This window comes from Phalacrocorax carbo, chromosome 15 (genome assembly GCF_963921805.1).
Source record: "Phalacrocorax carbo chromosome 15, bPhaCar2.1, whole genome shotgun sequence".
Classification (NCBI taxonomy): Eukaryota; Metazoa; Chordata; class Aves; order Suliformes; family Phalacrocoracidae; genus Phalacrocorax; species Phalacrocorax carbo.
This window is the reverse complement of record NC_087527.1, coordinates 3584185-3604904: the sequence shown is the minus strand read 5'-3', so window position 1 is coordinate 3604904 and position 20720 is coordinate 3584185. Positions and strand designations below refer to the sequence as shown.

The following is a 20720-nucleotide window of genomic DNA, read 5'->3' as shown; positions in this document are numbered from 1 at the left end:
CTCTGTTATGCTGTAACACTACAAACAGCTGGCTTCATTCTGTAGCAGAGTTTGTGTTAACCAGGTGCCTCGAAACAGCAGTTGTTTATAAGATATAATGCATAATTAAACATGAATTTGTCTCCTTTCTAAAAAGAGAAAGCACTAACTTAGCATGGGATCTGTGGGTTTTTGTTCTTTACTCTCTCTGGCTAAGTAGACTTACACTGTGTATGTGTAACCTTATGATTTCATATTGAGCTAATGGCAAGAAGCCATTGAAGGGTCCAGGCTTTTCCACCCCTTTCTCTGTCCTGGCTGTACATAACCACCTTTCTCCCTTGTGTTTTCTCTGCTGCTTTTCTGATTGCACCAAGATCCACCTTAATTTTCTGGAAGACTAATTCCCTAAGGTGATATAAGTAGTGTCTTTTCCAACTTCTGGAAAAGAGACACAGCTCCTTTCAGCAAAAGCTGTTCTATCACCTTCACTGCAGCCTTAGCGCTCAGGTTTTTGTGAGCCTCAAGTCTGTTCCTGGTGTGCGTCAGTTTAAGAACTGAAGCATCTGATACAGTAGACTGTGTCTGTCAAAACCAGTGGCAGCGCTGGGATGGAAGGTACTGTTACCTGAGAGCTCTGGCAGATCAGTAGGTCCTGTGTCTTATTTACATGTGTGTAACAGCCAATCACCTGTCTGTCTGGAGACGATAATTACGTTTGTAAATATATGTCCAGTATGCACATAAATATGGTCTGGAACACGTTACAAAAAATGAATTCATATTGAACCGAAATTATATTTGAAGTATTCCTGTATATAAACTTGACATTTTTATCGAGAATTTTACGGCTAAGGATAGGCTTTTGATTTGAAGATGATAATGTTTGTTGTTGGTTTGTGTGGGTTGTTGGTTTGTTTGGTTTTTTACAAAGTACTTGTCACTACAGATCCTATGGATATACACTTTTTTAAAAGCATTTATTTAGCAGTAATAACTATGCCCCAATTTGAGATAGGTTTTGTCTTGTTTCAGCTTCTTAGTTTTTCTGCTATAAATCTATCATTGGAATTAACTAATTGTACTGAAAGATGGTAGTAGAGACTGCAAAAGTTGACAGTAGGGTCAACTGTGGACAGTAGCAACAAATAGCAGGAGGCTTTGGGGGCTAATTTGTCAAGACTTATTTATATCTTTTAAAGACTTTTTTTATATCTTAATATCTTTTAAGACTTATTTTATATCTTTCTTTCATAGTATAGCACAAAAAGGTATTTTTACACTAAGTTATTCATGTTAATTCCATAGAAATTCTTCGTTAAACTCTTGCTGTAAGCAGCCGCTTGCTATAGATAAAGCAATAAGGAGCAGTTGCAGGAAGACGAGGCCATCTGAGAGTCTTCAGGTATTTTAGCACTGTGGGTAATGCCTTCGTAACCAAAAAAAGTGGTGTTTTAAAAAATAGTAGCTAATATGTAAAATACATTTCTAGTTGCAGGTATGTACAGTGATTAGGTTGAAGTCTGGGAATGGGTGATTGATCGTTGTTGAAAATGCACTCACTGTTCCCCTTGAATGGGGAGACAGCTAAATCTACATAGACATACACCCGCCTTGAAGGGAGAACAACCGAGGAGGTGTCATTCCGGCCAAGTACAAAGGGTTCCGAAGTCTGCTTTTATACTCTACTTGTGGCAGAGTTAGTCACCTCTAATTTCCAACATCCTGAGGTACTAGCTTCATTTCAGGAATATACTGAAAAGTCTTGGATTGGGTATAAACAAACAGGGAAGGAGTTAAAGCTCCCGCGGCTGGCTTTCGAGGGGTGTATTCATTCAGGGCCTGTGAACGGTGTGAAAGGAGAAGGGTGGGGGCAGGGGGTTGTCTGTGATTTTAGAATGGAGTCAGAGATGAAGTGGAGCATGGCAGTGGCCGTGACCTAGTTACTCCTGAGATGTGAAAAGGAGGGCTAAGAACAATAGATGACCCTCGGAGGCAGTATTAGAAACAATCCGCACGATGAGCTCTTCTGGTCTTTTCAGGAGGAGTGAGGGAACAGCAGAGGGACTTACAGACAGGTCCGTGTATGGTTTTGTTTTGCAACAGTGCGAACCAGATGCTTTTGACAGGAAATTCAGCGCAGAACTTGTGGGTTTTCTTTACCGAGTATCTTTAATATTATGTGTCACTTACTAAATAATTTTTCAAGTTTTATGGTCTGTTCTATAGCAGTGCGTGTCTAAAACATGTTTCCACACTACTGCTGGAAAACGGCTAGCTTGCTTATTTATCTACACAACTTCCTAGAGGAGATCTGTATATTTGGAGCTTTCAGTATTTCTCTGATCAAGGCACTGACAGTGCCTTCCACTGGGCAGTGAAAGTTCTTCTTCACAGTCTATTCAGAATCACTTTGCAGGTTTGGTATGGAGTTGTTTAGTTTTGGAAAGCACCATCATAAAACGTTAAGCATCTTACTGAGAAAAAAAAAATTAATGACCATTCCATGCATGAATCTTTGCTAATTATTTTAGTGACTGTTTTCTTGGTGTGTGGTGGGAAATTGGGAGGGAAAAAAAGTCAGTTTGTTTTGAACTGTATGAGCAAGCTAACATTTAAGTAATTGTTAAGCTGTTTTAAATTTACTTAAATGTAAAGAACATGTGAAAAGTACCGTTGCTTTTATAGCTTAAATAGTGCTGGGACATCGCCTCTTCCGAAAGTCTGTTAGGTTTTTTTTTTAGCCTTCAGAAGAAGAAAAGTTCCATCAGTGAAATATTTTGAAGTAGAGTTTGTTTCTTTTTTTGTTACTAGGTGAGAAGGCTGAAAGGTAGGAGCGGTGTGGGGATCGCCACGGTAGCCTCTGCGCACTGGAAACAGTGCGGACGGAAGGGTAGAATTACAGTTAGGCTGGAATGAAATATAGTTCTTTAATTTCCGTTTCCAAACAGATTTCTGATTGTTACTGTCCTGTAAGACAGTTGTTATGACAACATCGTGTGATGCTGATAGAATCTAGAAATTTCTGTGTTAGGAGTGCATGGGCTGTATCTTAATACAGTATCCGAAGCGTTCACGTATCAGCTCTCCCCGATTAGATCTAATTCTTTTGCCACTGTAACCGTTCAGTCAGTACATCCGTGTCCAGTTTTGCTCAACGGCCGTGCTCATTTCGTCGCAAGCATCATAATCGGGCACTAATCAGTGCTATCAAAATCTGAAGACTGCAGACACTTGAAGCACTGCTTCCTCTTTGAGACCCTGGAAGTTATCATGGCCTTCAGCTTCCTGGGAGCGGTCGTAGGACTTACCCAAGGAAGATCTAGATCAGTGGTACCAACACTGACATTCAGCGTCGCTGCAAGCAGCGTTGCGTGCCACGTTCACGTTCTGCCGTCCTCGGAGCTCCTGCCGGTCGGTCCCTTCCCGTGCACACGTAGGAAGGTCGCCCTGGAGCCCTGGAGCAGAAGGGCAGTGCCGCGCCAGGAGGAGCGGGGAGCGAAGGGAACTAGTGCCGAAGGCTGGAGCACCGTGTCTCAATCTGGTAGGGGGGTTTGGTCCTGGCACGCGACATTACACAGAGAATGTCTTTTGGCAAATGCTATTAAGGCGTTTCATTAAATGATGACATAATTTGGTAAAAGCATGGTAAAACAAGCTTAAGTGAACTATTTAAATTTTTTAATAAGATTTGAATTCCTCAGCTGAGAAAGGGTAACTGATTGTGCACGTGCAGCTCGCTGCAATGAGAGTGTCTCAGTTTAAAACTGGAGGGTTTTTTTTCTGGAATTTGAGAAAAATAAGCCATATAAATTGTTTTAATTCAGCAAGCTTGTGTACTTTTATTTTAACCATGTCTTAAATTCAGTAGTGTGATCGTATGTGTTCCTTGAAAATGGTGTATAGTGATACTATAGGAATATATAAGTACAGTGCTACCAACTAACACTGTCATAAATGAGGAAAGACTAGGAAGGGAAAATAATAAAAATCAATCTGATTTAATTTTAAATAATGTGTGCTTATTGCTGACTTGTCAAAATAAGTGTGATAGAAATAGTAAATAATTAGAAATGCTGCGTGTTTTTCAGTAATGCTTCCTACCCCTGTAAAAATAAGTTTTTTCTATTTCAGTTTAAGAGGCTTAGTTCCCAGACAATTTTTTTTTTTTTGAGGTTTAAAGTCTGAATTGTGGCATTCATCTTTGTCAGTTTCTTCTCAGTCTTACTTATGGTTTCAGTAAGATCATACCCTAAGCTAGAGTAGTATATCTGTGGTTGGTTTTTTTGTTTTGTTGGAGTTTTTTTGTGGGTTTTTTTGTTTTTCTTTTTTTAGGTTGGTAATCTTGTGTGTGCTATAGCTGATTCTTACTTACTAATTCTTACCTACTCTGAAATATTAGGTAGTGCACCCAATAGAATATGGTCTGCAGTCATCTTTTAGCAGAAGGAATAGATATAAAATACAGATTATAAAATAAGTGTGTTCTCATGCATTTTTCAGCAAAAGCTGGTGTAATTGATATCAATGCTTATTTATAAATATGATTTAAAGTAATTTAATATAATTGTATTCTAGTATATTAATACCATTAATAAATATAATGTATTTTTATGTTTTATAGACAGAAGACAGTAAAACATTAACAACTCAGGGTTATTTAAGGATACTATTAGGACGGTTTAGGAAAATGCTGTTCAAGCACTACCATTTTAATTACTATTATCTATTGCGGATATATGCTACTGGTAGGCTTGGGTTATTTTGTGCCATATCCTAAGAATATTTCACGTGAAATTTTTGATTTAAAATGTTAGCACACTGCAGGAAAATAGCATTTTGGACTGAAGGGCTTAATGTTCTTTGTTACCAAAGTCAGTTTCTAGCTAAGCTATAAATTAAGGAGTGTTCTGTATTCAGTTGTCTGATATTTTTCATTTAATAATGAAAATACTGTACCAGTGTTTTCTCAAAGATGGTAAGAACTCTCACAGAGCATACTATAAAAATTTCATTGAATATATTAAATATATGACCCAGTTTGCATTACCTCTGCACAGGTCTATATCATGGTATGTAGCTACAGCTGTTGTTTTTTTATGAACGTCCTTCAGTAAATGAGACAGGGAGAAGTTAGATCCAGTACACTTGTAGCAGCTGCTGCTGAGGACTACTTTCTTCATGATAATGACCCAACCTTTTCCTCTTCCTTTCCTGGGGTAAGAGCCTTAAAAAGACGGTGGCAAAGCAACCCCAGGCACTGATTCTTCAGATTCCTTGACCCTTGCCAAGCGAGATAAAGTTCTGGGAACAACAGAAAGACCCCCTGCGTGGGGTCGTCGGTAAGATGTCACTGGAGCAGCGCTTCTAGTATGCTGCGTATACCCACTTCAGCTAATCAAATGATGCTTAGCGTATCTTACACGGCTGTTTGCTGAATGCATGAGACTGAGCCAGAGAGCTAAGATAAAACATAAGGGAGGCCGATAGGTGTGCCGTTGGTTGTGCAGTCCTGTCATACCTTGCGTTTTGTTGATAGACATGAGTTTGAAATCCCTCCTTTGCAGGTATGCCCTTGTCTTGATAACAGGGGTGGTACCGTTGTGGTGCCCTCTTGGTATGGACGCAGCATTATCTCAAAACGGAGCTGCTGCTGCTGCTGAAATTTGTTGCGGTATTTGCACTGTGTGTTTTGGAGTGCCTGTGTGTCTCTGGCAGCCACGATGTAGATCGTGGGTCCCTCACTTCGTACAGAAATTCCAAACTGTGGGCAGGACGGTACGAGGCAGGCGGGTACGCAGCAGAATTGGCGAAGGTGGGTAATCTGACGTGGCGGAATCGTGTGAAAAAGGATGTGTGTAAGCTCCAGTTGTGTGGCTCCTGGTGAGCTTCCAACACAGAAGCAAGATGCTACTGACCAACATCTACCAGTTTGAAACTGATAGCAGAATTCTTGTTCCTTTCTGTCCTGAGAAAGAAAAATAGTCTGGCCCACTGCCTTTAAAGGTGGCCTGTTGTCCTGTGCTCTACTTGAGCCACTAGAAATATTTATTTGAGGTGCTATCACAGCGTATCATGGAGCTTTCCACAAGTTTGTTTTTGGGGAGACTTTGCATTACCATTTCCCTTCTGGAATGCTCTGAATCCATCCATTTTCACCATATGTTCATAACTACCACTTCCTTCTAGGATTTTGAGGAAGCCAGGATATATGGGATATGTGTGTTGGGATGTATGTTTCCGTGAGCAGCCAGTTACACAGTTGAGGTCACCTCTTCCACCATTTGGGGGGATACGGTGGCGTACGCTTTTGTGGATTCCAGTTTATAATGCCAATCAGTTATCTCTAGAGATTTGAGGCTAAGGGTCTTTTTTACTGATATAATGAATGTAAACGAACAAATATATAAAGCTGCTCTTGTCATCTTTAACTTCTGGATTTTGTAAAACCTTCTCTTGTAGTTATTATTTGCTGGCAACATCTATTGTATATACAAATGTTTATATATAAGGTTATGGGAATGTCTATATATATTCCAGATATTATGGAATATAATTGAGATACTACCTTATTTTTCATGCTTTTGTAACTTTTTAAAAAGATAGTTATTTAAATGGTGGAAGTATTTTGGACTAGGGGTATTCAAATGGCAAGTAATTCAAGAAAATCAGTTGTGTATTTCTCTTGTCTGTTTCTTTCCTTTTTTTTTGTGCCTTATTTTTATTTATGTGGTTTAGAAATGACTTAGTATCTTCATTAAGTGTTTTTAGATACACTTGTGTCAGACACTTGAACTTCAATAATTATATATGAAGCCTAGCTTAATCAGGACTTGGTGACCAATTAGTGAAGTCCCACTAATGTTTAAGCTCCTTGTCTCATTATACGCTCACTATTGGCACTGTATATAAAGGATAAACTAAGTGCCCCTGATGTGCTGTTAATTAGATTTGTCAGGACTCCCAGTTGCACTGTCTGCCAAACACAAGTGTTGTCACTTACTGTATCAGTAATGAATTGACTTAAGGGCTTTTGCAGATATTTAGAGGGCCATAGTTTTGAATACTTAAATCTGTTGCAACTAGAATTGTAGTTACAGCTATGGCGCTGCTTGCTGTACTGCCAGGGCTTCCCCAAACAAGAGGGATCGGCTTTCTTGAATTTCTGAAAATCAAGCTGGATTTTGTGCTTAAACTAACTTAAAATTCTTACAGGCGGTATGTGTTGTTTTCAGTTCTGCAAAAACAGTGGCACTACAGGATTTGTTTTCTGTCCAGTCCGGAAGAAAATACACTTCCTCATGTTCCCAAATAAAATTCATGCCTAAAGTCAAACAACCCTTCAGTCTTTCTCCAAAAATAGGAAAGAAAGCTCCAGTTGAAAGCAATTCCATTGAGTTATTTCAGTCAACAGTAATACCTTATAAATTTATTTTTCTGACACTTTTATACCTCCTTAAAGTAACTTAACTGTTCTGAAACAAAGTTGTATTTCAAGATTATCTAGGTTATTTATTCGGAAAGTCTGTTTTCTGAGACTTATGTTCACTTAAAAATTTTTTGCTAACCCTTATTTTCTGAAGACTCGGACTACAATGGAATTGCACTGCAGTATGTTTGATTGATTGGGGTTTTTCCCCTTTTAGTCAGTATGGAACTAGTTTATTCTTGGTTAATCTGCCAGCTAGCACACCTTCAAGCATTAATGCCGGTTTTGCGATCTTGTTCATTTTAACTGACTGAAGTAATGATTTCAGACTCTCTCTTCTCCTTTCCATCCCCAAATCTTTCTTTCCCAATCTTTGTCTTCCTCCTAATCAGACTTGGTCGCATATACCTTCCGTGAGTTCTCCTGAATGTGAGCTGTAGCAGGTGGCACGCCAGCACGGCGTTCTGTGCATCTCCGTAGTCTGTAGAACAAGTATTTTAAAATACTGCAAAATAATGTTATCTTTGAGCAATACCATGCTATCCATTAGGGGTTGTGCAGTCAGGTTGTTTAAGAAATCATCAGGTTATGTGATTTAAAAGGACTATTCTGTGATTGCTATATCAAAAAAGTTATGAAAATGCTTATTTTGAAAATATAATTGGCCGGAACGATTTATAAAGTTGAGAGAAAGCTGAATTAGTCTTCTGAATGCTTATTAAATTTTCAGATTCAGGATGACAACACAGTTTTGAAGTAGGTTGTCTTTGGTATTAATTTACTGCTAGTTTAGATGACAGCAAACGTGAATGAACACCTGGTATATAATCTATGTAGTCTATATAAACCAATTTGTCTGTGTAGGCCTAGTTATATAAATAAGCCTACGTTCTTCCTTTTAATAATGAACCCGTGAGCTGCAGGCCACCCTCTTCGTGACTAAAATGAATGTTGCAGAAGACCGATGTGTTTATGCACAGTAATTACAGAGTGGATACATCTTAAAATATATCATCATTAATGAACTCTGTAACTTCAATTTACAAAGCAAAATAAGTTCTATAATATGGCTGCAGTCCAGCGTTGAAAGTACACAAGTCATGTTCGCTGAGGTTGTCAAGCTTCTTTCCACCTTTCTCCCGTCTGTTTGCTTCTGAGTGTTTGTTCTTTCCTCCTTCACAACCACAGTAACTGAACTCTGTTCTGAGCTCAGTAATACTTGTTTCTAAACCTGTCTAGAATTGGAGGAGCTGCAGATGGAGCAGTTGCTCGGTACAAGCTGGATAGAGTTTGATTAGGAAAGTGTATTAAGAAGCAACTGGTGGGTATTCTTGGATGCTTTCTTGGAGTGTATTTGTAGCAAGAAGCATTGAGTGGTGCCTAGGCTTTTACTTGTGTTTGAGAAGTCTCGTGTTGGAAAAAGTCTAGCTTACTCATTGGAAAGAGTGGGGCGGGATGGGTAGGGAGGAAGGGGTTCTGGCAACAGGCTTGTGAGCGGTTGCCTGCATACCTTGATCAGGCTGAGATTTCAGGGTGAATTGTTGAGGAATTTTTCCCTTTGAGTCCAAAACCTCAGGAAGAAGCCTGCTGTCCTTCTGCCTGGAGTCGTACAGTACACCTTGTTCCTTCAGTCTGAACTGGAGACAAGTTAGGTGTCGTCTAAGCCTGAGGCAGGGTGAAGAGCATGCATGGAGCGGGTCATTTCTCAATCACAAATGTTGGGCAACTTTTAAGAGCTCTTAGTTTGACAGAGAAGTGACTGTATATCTTCTGAGTGTATGGAGTTATGAAGTTGAGAAATCCTGGACAAGTGAGCAAACGCTGGATGAAATGTTGAAAAAGACAACTGGAGCCACTTGCTGTGTTTGGGTCTGAGCTGACTAGATTCACTTTTGGTTGGGTATATCCACTTTTATGGCTCTCTTGCTTCTGACTTACAATGTAGGCAGCCCTCTTTTTCACACCGTCAGTCATAGCAGATGTTATATTAAGTATTCTTTCTGAAAAATCAGTAAACATAAAAAATACCCATAATAAATCAGGCTGTGTTTAGTCTCTCCAGACTTTACCCTGGTAATAAAGCTAAGACTGACTAAATACAAAGTAGACCTTTTCCAGGTGCCCAGCAAAGAGCTCGTGGCTTTAAATATTGACAAACTAATCTTCTTTACCAATGATATGCTTCATACTGCCATCTACTGACATCATGTTTTGTCACTGCAGCAGGGGATCAAATCATGGCTTGCCTCTGTGGTAAAACATGTGGTCCAAACTGCTTTGTTATAATTATACCTCTGAAGATTTGCCATCGTAATACTTGGATGTGGATACTGTTCTTCAGGATTTAAAGTACTACTTTTGGATTAGCTTATGTCTGTTACAAAGAGTTGATATTACATAGGGAAAATGCTCTAAATCCTGAAACTGTGCTTGTGTAGAATTACTTCAGTCAGTAGTTTGGTCAGGGTTCATCTACCCAGGGAACTGCAGATCTCTGATCTTAAATCACTCATGTGGTGATGCCTTTTGATCCTTTGTGATCTATAAGAAAAAAAACTCCTCGTGCATTGTTGAATTTAGCAATTTCTGTATGAACCTCTTCAGATGTGGATTGAAAAGCAATTTTCTTAAGGTATAGTGTGCAGTGATTGCCATCTTGAAGTTCAGCAGTGCATTACTAGGTACCAGAATATTTGGAAATATTGAGACCTGCATGGAGAACAATTGTCCTTCGCTGATTTTCTTTTTTTTATCAGTCTGAATGTTGTGGTGACAATTCTTCTTCTGGAGTTTCCTCCATGAGAAGTGGGAGGAGCCCCCACCTTGTTAGGTAGCTATGTGAATCATTCAAGGATTTCCAAAATATGGTCTCATGATTTATGACATGACATGGGAGAGTGAGGGACTAATCCGAATGGCCACTCTGCCATCACAACAGGACTGTTAGGAGAAGCATCTTAGAAGGACAAGATGGTAATTCGGGGTAGACTGAATTTCCCACCAGAGAAGGGAATTTTCTGTCGTCTTTGAGAAAAGGAAGCCGCAAAAGTTACTTTGAGGGATCTCATCTCTTTTTCATCTCTTCATGTTACCAGCTGTTAAAGACATGGAGAACTGCAAGTGTTATTGGATAATTATATCAGTACATTTAATTATATAATTTCCATCTGTTGACTGGGAAGCTGATGGAGAAGATCTGAAGGAAGAACATTAAAATATTGTCTTTGTTGGATTCTTCAACAAGAAATAGTCTAATTTATGGAATTGGATGGCTAATGTATGGAATTATCTTTTTACCAGTCTTCAGATTATGTAGATTATGTGTGTGCACACACAATGTTGCTTAAACCGCATTTATGACCTGATGTTTTGAAGAACAGTTCCCTAGCACAGGGACATATAGGGAAATTATTTACTGTTCCCACCCAATTCCTAGAAAAAGATTTAATTTAGGAAGGAGCGGAAATGTTGCCTGAAGAGTTTCAGATCCTGCCTACTTTGGACACAGCCATGAGACAGATGTGGCATTTAACCAAGTAAGATAAAAAGCAGTGTAATATAGTCACTCTGGATGATTCAGTAAGCTGTCTGCTATTATGTGCTTCTAGGCTGGTGGGGGTTTTTTGGGTTTTTTTTAAAGAAATATACCCAGATACTCTTCTTAAATGATCCCTAATGTAAAAACTGTCTCCAGCAGTGGTCAAAAGTGGAACAGCTTAGGGAAGACTGTAAGGTCATGCCAAGAATAGAGTTATTTTTCTGTACACTTGGTCAGCTTCCTGCTGGTTTTGGCAATACAACTTGACATATTTTTGTGTTTAACAACTGTTGATGAATTTTTCTTTTGTGAGTTTAATTGAGTTTGAACCCACACAGAATTTCAGCATGCACAAATACTTGTTGGTAATTAATACCATAGCTCATCTATGCAACGGGTGGAAAAAAGTCTGGGGTTTTTGTTTTAATTTTTTAATTCATTAGTGTAGTGCTAGGTCTTCTACTTCCTGTGTGCAGGAGAGAATGTAACTGTCTATATCCTTTTTTGTCTTAATCCTCTTAATTTTAGCACGTCTGCTCTCTCGCTGTTCAGTTAATCTCCTCACAATGAAGACTCGTTATGTATTTAGCTATTCTTCATATGGAAACCATTCTATCTTTCTTCTTACCTTTCTTGTTATCCCTTGTGCATCTCTTATTTCTACTTTCATTCCTTTAGATTGAGGCGATTCAGAACAGCCCTGTTTTTTATATGAATACTTTATGGTTTTCTGGGCTGTTGCAATGCTATCTTCTGTTCTGCATCCCTTTCCAAATTCTGAACATTGTTGTGTTTTTTTGTCTGGGATTTTTGTGTTATTTCTGAACTGATGTATCTGTGTAGAACTGTTTACTATAGATCCAAGAACCTTCCTGGTCAGCAGTATCTTGTTCAAAGTCAGAATCCCTAAGAAAGATTCTTTCCCCCAACCCCCACCCCCGCAACTTTACTGTACATTTATCTATATTGAATTTCATTTGTAGGGGGTTTTTTCCCCCCTTATCCAGTCACTAACTCTTGTGAAGTTCTTCTGCAGATCTTTGCCTTGAGTTGCGGTTTTCATTTTTTTTCAGTGTTGTAGTAGTAGCAGAATTCATCGTGCTATTCGCCCTCCTCTTCTAATTTTCTTTATTTAGCCTTAATAATTGTGACTTTTCTTTTAAATGCAAAGTTAAGTCAAGGACTGTGTCTCAATACTGTGAAGAAATCAAAGGGGAGGCTAAGTGATCTCTGGAAGAGTACTTCAGTAACTGTAGTGTTTGTATGAAGGAGAGAACTAAAGAACTAATTAAAGTAAGCGGGAGCAATGTATAAACTACCTGCACAGACCTGTTAAATATAATTTAATCCAAAACTGCAGGACCTTTATTGTATTAATCATAAAAATCAATAGAGAAATAAATATTTTGCTGATGGAAGTTACCATAGAAAAAAACTATTCTGCATGGAAGTGGTTGAGAACTCCGTGCCAATGGGTTTTATTCTCCATTCCCCACCCCACCCGTCACGTTTTGGTTTTACTTATTGGAGATAACACTAATACTGTTCATGGGACTAAGTGTCTCCTATTACAGTAAATGCTTTCTTAATATGTAATAAAGTGCACAGCGTAGCAGGATTTTCTGTTGTACTTTGTTTTTTGTAAGGCCACTACTCTTGCAAAAACAGGAATGTTCACAATCATGTCACGCACACACCAGTAATTTTGGCTGTATTCTGGTCTTCCCTTTATGTAGCACTTACGATCTCTGAAGAGTCGTTTTGGATGTAAATGACTAGTTCAGGAGTATAAAAAGAAAAATCTATTTAATGTCCCAAATTTGAATAACTGTTATGTGTGAGTGGAGATTATTTACTTTGAGTTGAAAAATAAACTGGTCAATCCTTCTACAATATACTGTCATAACAGAGATCTGGGAATATGAGTGTTAGTTTGGTGATTTTTGTTTTGTTCAAATTGAAAACTGTCAACTGCTGTTTTGAGACTGGACTGACCTTGTTTTGTGGGCATATTTTTTGTGAAAGTTCTTTTGATTATATATTTATTTTTAAGAACAGCTTCATATGCTGCAGCTTTGTCATTTGTGTGGTATTGCAGAAGAATCCGACTCCTCTGGAGAACAGGTGGACCAAGACACTCTTCACCAAATATCTGTATTTATTTTAGAATCTATTTCTGGTACAGTGCAATCAACAGCAATAAAAAATTAAAAATAGCATTGCTTTATTTTGGACTGTCATAATGCCTTTCTGCTTTATGACAGGATGCTTAATATGACTTATACACTTGTATGACCTGTCTGCTGCTTGGAGGTGTGGGGTTTTCTTATTCCCCACTCCCTGTTTCGTTGTGGGCTGCTTTAGTAAAGCTGAGCATAAAATTTCCTTGATGCAAAACTGAAGAGATCAAGAATACTTGGCTTCCTCCACCTTTGGAGCTGGGGGATATTGTTCTCTCTTCACTGTGTCATGCTACAAGAGGTTTTCAGATAATGTTTTTTCACGCTGTAAAAATCTGAGGTTTTTTAAGATGCATTACTCTTTACATGACAAAGTTTATAATTTGAAGAAATAATCTGGACCAAACTTCTCTGTAAAATGAAGTTATTTTCTATATATGTTAATAAAGAATTAGAATCAGTTGAAATCATGTATTTATGCAGTTGCCAATATTACAGCGATTTCACCCGTCTTTACACTTTGCAGATCCGTACTTTCCTGAAATTCCACTACTTTGTAATGAAAAGCACTAAGCTGACTTTACTGATGTGATTTTACTGTTAAGCTTTTAAATATTATTACTTTTTCTAAAGACCTCTGTAAAAGCCAGTCAAATGAATTTTTACATACTGCATTGGTAGCGTATTAAAGCAAATAAATAGATTAAAGCCGTTCATAGCAAAAAGGACACTGGGAATGTAAACATATATTAAGTGAGAAAAAAGGTGTGGTTAGTTACACACACAAAACAACTGGAAGATCAGAGAAAGTCAGCTTTATTTATGAAACAGTCAGACGGCACTGCAAAATAATATCGATATCCTTCTGCCAAAAGCAAGCAGACCGCCAGCTGAACTGCGGAAAAAGACTCATCTCTCTTCTATTGCCCCTAAACACGTAAGATAATTTTTCATTGTAGTTAAAAATCTTGAGAAACTTGTTTTGGGGGGCCGTTAATAGCATCTATGTGATTGAATATGCAGGTAGCTACCTGTAGGGTTTTCAGACCTGTTTAGGCACCTACTTCACGTTTACTTCAGTTGGAGTTGGGCATTGTTTTTCCTTTAAGATCCTGCATGGTGTCTCTCTTTCTGTCTTAAAGCAACCAATTGCTTTTCATATCTAGCTCCGAAGTTAGTTGGTGACGTAGGTCAGCGTTCAGAAGTGAGTAAAGAATATTAAATCCAACTGAGGGTCTGTGAGATTTCGTCTTTTAAATGCCTGAGTGGTTTTTTTGAGAAAGGACATAAACTTTGGGGGAAAATTTTATGTGAAAGCATTTTGTTCCTTACTTCTGTTAGCTTTCTTTCACAGTCAGTTTCTCAAGCAATTTCTGTAAAATGAGGAAGGCTTTCCCAACTGATTTTCAGAAATACATATTTCAGAAATACATATTTATTAAAATCTTTAGTTACAGATAGAATTATTTAACTTTGCATTCACGTGGTTGTGTGTGTGCATACGTAATCTCAAAATGTAATTTTTATGCGAGTAGTTACTGTCAGCGTGCTAGAGAATATAGCTCATGAGCAAAAACCCCTCAGCTGACACTGCTCTTCCTGGCTTTCTTTGTTTTGAAACAGTTCTGGAGCATCTGTCATTGTTTCACACAATTTCCTGTAAAGCTGCCTGTGGCAGTTGCAGTCATTCTTTATTACCCAAGGGCTTTGCTAGCTATAAAATAATGTATCTGACTACCTAATAGCCTAATATTCAGCCTTCCCTGGAGAAGTGGGAGTGGAAAGCTGTTTTTACTTTCTTTTTTGCTGACCATGCAAACCTGGCTCCGTCTGAGAAGCTTTTATCTGTACTGTCAATGAAGTAGAAGGGATTTCCTATGATAATGGCTTTTCTAGCTACTAGATGGCCCCTTCTATGTACTGAAGAATGGCGCTGATCAAATTATATTAAGGTTCTGCCTTAATACAGATGACACATCTGTATGTGATTATCTTTTTAACAACCCCTTGGTTTTTTTGCTTTGTTTGTTTATTAGTTTAGAGGCCCTTTATACCGAAATAAACCATATAAATGGTACAAAATATGATGCTTACAGATGCCTAGGCTCTGCTTGTAGGACCATTACATCATATGTACACACATTACATCGTCTGTACCAATCTATACATAGATCTGTGTTGCTGCTGTTCTTTTTAACTAGTTTTTTTGGTAAAGGAAAATAATTTTCAGGTATTTTTAGTGAAAAACTGAAAGGCATACACAGAGCTGCTCTTCTATTTTGTAGCTGAATAAATGAATGCTTTCTTAGAAATTTTTCTGTAAAAACCTAAATAACAGCAGTCAGTTTAATTTTTCTAAACCAAGTGGTATTGCTTAAAGATCAAGATATGTTAAACATTTCACTATGAGTTAATTTTGCATTGAGTGCTTCCACTGGGATTACTTATAAATCCTTATAAAGGTATACTGAAAAAATTAAATTACCTTTACATGTGTTGGTGCTGGAAAACCCCAACCATGGCCCTGCTGTGCTAGTATGCTCTATAACTTGATGTTATTAAACAAACAAACCAGCCCCAAACACAACAAAAACCCTGTCCTAAAAAATTAAAAATCATAGAGCAAAGGAATACTTAACCACTGTTCAGTTATTTATTTTTTTCAGGTGAGTTACTTGCACCTAGAAAAATGTTAATACAGGTTTGACTTCTCATGAGGTAGGCCTCATGAGTAATGAGAAGTGAAATATTAACTAATGAGAGTAATGGTCAGGAAGCATGGGTTTGTGGGCGAATTTCTCAGTGAGCCATAAACTCGATATACATCTGTGTTGTAGAAGGCAAAAGTGCAGCGTGTTCTGAACTAGAGTAAATAATGAGATGAGAAATGCATTTCGAATGTTTCAGTTACAAGATCACGTAAGAAGTACTCTATATGGTGCATACTGGTTTTAATAGTACTCCGACTCCTTCATCTGCAGTTTGATTACTTCAAGTTCTTACTTAAAAACCACTTGAGCCACACATAATTTCAGAATATCACATTCCATTGAAGCCATTGTAACCACATGATTGTTTAAAGTTATGTCCTTACTTCCCTGTCTGGCTGAATTAGGATACAGTCTTCATATGTACATTCCAAACTCATGAGCGGCTTCAAAGAGATTCTTTCCCAGGCGAATAGCCTGCCAGTGGTGCTTCAGCTTTCTGATCCGAATGTGGAGTCAAAGTCTCCATCTTAAATTGAGCAACGTTTTGGGGCTGTTTCCTAAAGTAGTTGTTATCTGTTTGGGATATAGGATTGTGTGATACGCTGTAAAGGCTTAACTAGCATACGAGCTGCCTAATTCACTTCTGGGCTCTCCGCTTGCAAAGCAGTTCTGCAATCCTGAATGTGTATTAATAAAACCCCTCTGTATGTACCAACACATATAAAACCTGGAGTTGTATATTCATATCATACTATCATATGCTAGACACTATTCACATGGTTTTGCGATTAATATACCAGTCATGTACCTATACCTATACAGCCTTAAAACTTTCCCAACGTGACATTAGGATCCAAAGTAGACTGTATGTTTGGCTGTATTTACGCACAGGACAAAGGATGTTAGCTGCTTCTTCCCTCCTCCCTATATGACCTTTAGATTTTGTGCAGGTGATTATTTGAGATTGGTAATATATGGGTGTACCTATATCTCCGTATGTGTGCTTAGAAATATCATCATCTGCTCATCACTTATTTTTTTTAATAATTAAAATTTGATTTTGTGGGCTTATGTTGTTGGCAGAATGCACACAATATACCTTGCATTTCAAGAAGCACTTCAAAAATGTAGTCAGTTTTTTAGGAGCTTAATTTTAAATGTGAATTTTGTGGCCAGGTAACATATAATTTAAGTCAATATTTAGATTTTTCTTGTTTGCCACTTGCTCTGACCTAGTCTTCATAGTAGACAGTAGCATTTTAAGAATCTTAGCAAAATCTTTTTGATTAAAATTTTGCCTTTCAACAGTAGCATTATGAAAACATTTGCTAATGGGTGAAAAATGTTAGTTGAGCTGTTCCAGCCAGGTCATCTTAATACTGGGAGAGTGTTTGTTGTTGAAAGTAAGAAAGGAATGCAGGAAGTCTGATTCGTTTCCAAGGAAATGAATTATTCTAATGAAGAGTTCATATTTTGTATTTTCAACTTATAAAGCAGGTATGCTGCAGTATTACTTTATCATTTGTCAAAATCCCGTTGTGCTAGGCTATAATCAATTAAAACACAGTAACTGTCTTACCACTGCAGTCGAAAATGACACAAGAGGAAACAGCTGAAGCAGGGTAAGCAAGCTGTGATACGGGGCTGACCTCCGTAGTAGATGGCAATTTGACCACCTCCAGGCAGTACCATAACACTTGCTAGGATGAGCTGCGTAATAATTTGCCCGTAGGGGTTAAGCTGGAAACTGAAAGACTAATATAACCAGGCAAAATTAACGAGGACAAGGCAAATTTAACATGGATTTTATTCTCTTCTCTTACTTCGTAATACACTGGCTAGCTCACCCTTGGTTCGTTCAATAGCTCACCCTGTGGAGACGCCAGCCCTGTGAAGTCCTGCCGTACTCAGTAGCTGGAGGTGGTTGGTTCAGTTAGTGTGAAATGGTCTCGTGCTGGATTCTGGCAAGGTGTATTTGTTGCTGGAATTTTTTTACCCCCTCTGTCAAGAGGAGCTTGCTATGGAAAACTCGCCTGAAAGAAAATAGCAGTCACAATTCTGTTCCACTGCAGGGAACAGAACCTTTCTCTGGCGTGAGGTGGCAGGCTTTGCAACCCACCCAAGCGCCCTGCATTAGAAATGGTACCTCTTGCAGCAAGTCCTACTGTAGTCGTCTTGGACTGCAGGAATTAGTGAAGTTTTTGTATTCTCTTGTCAAGCGTTGTCAACAAAGCCAGCCAAATCATTGGAAGTGGTTGAATTAAACTTTTTCTGATGTATGTCTGGTTTTACTTAATTTTTTTTTCCTTTATTCTGCTGAGAATCTACTTAAAATATTGACATTGAAGGTGGACACTAGCAAAAGAACTACTCGTTCCCCAGGTTGATACCATTTTTTACTGATTTAAAAAACAAAAAAACCCACAAACAAACAAAACCCAAACAAACAAACAAACAAAAAAACCCAACAAAACCCACAACACCAAACCCAAACCCCTGCCCTGAGGTGCAGGGTGGGAATGCATGAAGGGTAATCCTACATTTTTTTTGTGAATACTCCTGATGCTGTTGTGTTGTTACCTTTTTTTAATTCAGGCCACTTAATTCCATATGGAGAAGGGTTGGCTCTTATTTGTGTGTTGCAGTAGAGAATGCAAAGGTGTAGTACAAAGTTGGCTTAAGTAGGGTAACAGAACTAAATGTAAGGCTTTTTTTCATCCTGTCCCCTGGAAGCAAAGGATCAAATCATGTTAGTCTTTAAACCAAGCTAATACTACTGCGGAGCAGTAACTGTTTCTAGAAGTCTAGAAATCGCACGCAGGCTTATGGCTTCTGTGTGCCTCCATGGTGCCAGGTTTGCTTTTTTCAGCTCAGTGGTTGCAGTCTGTGCTTCTAGAAGGAAAGAAATCATAGAGAAATCTGTTTCTTCAAGTAACCAAAATAATTCTCCTTATTCCTAAATTCAGCTCTGTGTCACTCTGCACATGGAACATTAATAGGATCAGATAATATCAAAGATTTGCGCTTTTTTTCCATAATTACCTGTTTAACCTTGTGATTGAGGGTAATGGATCTTCTCCATCTGTTACTAATTCAGCTGAAGTAAAACTAGTTTGTCTGTTGGTCAAATGCTGATGAATAACGGTGAGAAGCCATGAATAATGTAATTGACTTTGTATCATTTTTAAAGGTAAAAATGGTTATTGACGCAGGCCACCAGTATGAATTTTAGGTCAAAAAATTTCAAAGCTATGTTAATTCTGATAGATGTTTTGCAATCACTGTGTGAACGAATCTTGTAGATGCTGTTTCAACTTCCGTGTTCTGAAACTCATCACCACACTTCACACTAATGAGCAGACTGGGAAAAGAAGCCAAGAAATTAATGGACCATAGAAACTAAATTACCCTTTCAACCCTGAAGGAAGTCTTCCCTCGTACTCAACTCATGAATTGATCCTAACACAAGGAAAACAGAACCTGCTAAAGCCATTTGACGGCAGCGTATTGCCTTTGTATTAAATCTGCATAGTTTTTACAGAACCAGACTGTGTCTTGTTTCTAAATAATTTCCCTAGATTTGGATTTCTTTCGAACTTCCACATGTAATAAAATCTGGCATCTATCTGAAATTACCACCGCCACCACCCCCCCCTTTGAATTCCCATGGCTGCTGGAAAATTGAAATCCTTTCTGCTTTATGAAAGGAGGTTTAGAAATGGAAATTCTAGGGCTAGCTTGGATTGGTATTGCACTACTTACGATCAGCCTTTGTTATGTTATAGAAGAACAAATTGCGAGGAAAAACATAGTTAACTACAAAGGTCTCATGAGACACATGTCTTAAGGTACTTTAGGAATCTTGGTATTGTTTGCTTAAGAAAAAAATGAAGCTGTACGGAATCCAGCCTGTAATTAGGTTCATATGCTTTAATTCTTTGGCAACAATTGCAGTGTATATCCTGTACCCAGCCAGGACTGTTCACTGGCTCACATGTAGGCATCAGTAGTTAGCTACACCACTAGCTGTTACATGCAGCAAGGCACTGTTGTTACCAGTCATTTCCTGAACCCATTAGATGCCTTACTCCAGTAATTTTGTACTGCAAAAAGATGTTACCCTCCTCCTGAAACCCAGGCAGGCACAGTATTTTACAGTGAGTTAGTGTTTGTTTTTTCACTTAGGTGACCTTATTCTTATACGATCATTATATGTGTAATTTACAGAGGAGTTTTTTAGAATATAAATATGGATGCCTTATTTTCAGCAGTCACTATGAACGTGTAACGAAAAAGATGGATTTTCGATATATGGTACCTCATCTCTCCCACCTGTAAATGTTGAATGTAGTGACTCAATGGCTCGGGACTACTGAAAAGCCTCTCTCTGCTTAGAGTTTGTGAAGAAATGAACCACCAAACCTGTCTCATGCTGGTATCGCTTAAATTTGCAAGAATTGTTGTATTAAAATGGTTTAAGGCAGTTCTCGAGTAAGTGTAGTAGCAAAAGGTAACTCTTCATTCATACAGATTTATCTCCAGTGGAGCTTTTGCCAGCATAGTTATGTCTGTGAGGAGTAGAGGGCGTTGGAGCTTTCCTCATCGTGCTAGCAAGGGTTTTGAAGTGTTGGCTATGCTTCATTGGGATTTTTACACCTGAAAATAATCTCTAAGCATTCATGCTCTTTTCAGCTTAAGATAAGTAATCATATTTGTTCTCTTGGTGGTTTGTTTAGTTCAGTTTTGTTTGGCTGGTTTTTTTCCCCCAAGAAGAAATCAGTGAAACATGTCAGGAGAACTGACTAGATGTCTTCAATGAGATGGGCTGTTTCTAACTCTCTTAAAATTTTTTCAAGATATTTTTAGGAGTACCAGAAAGAACA

At 38.3% G+C, this 20720-nt stretch overlaps 1 protein-coding gene across 2 annotated transcripts in view; it reads left to right on the top strand.

Annotated features, from left to right (window-relative positions):
* The window catches only part of MED13L (mediator complex subunit 13L), a 204213-nt gene that overhangs the window by 103722 nt on the left and 79771 nt on the right, over positions 1-20720 (top strand). The window lies entirely within an intron of this gene.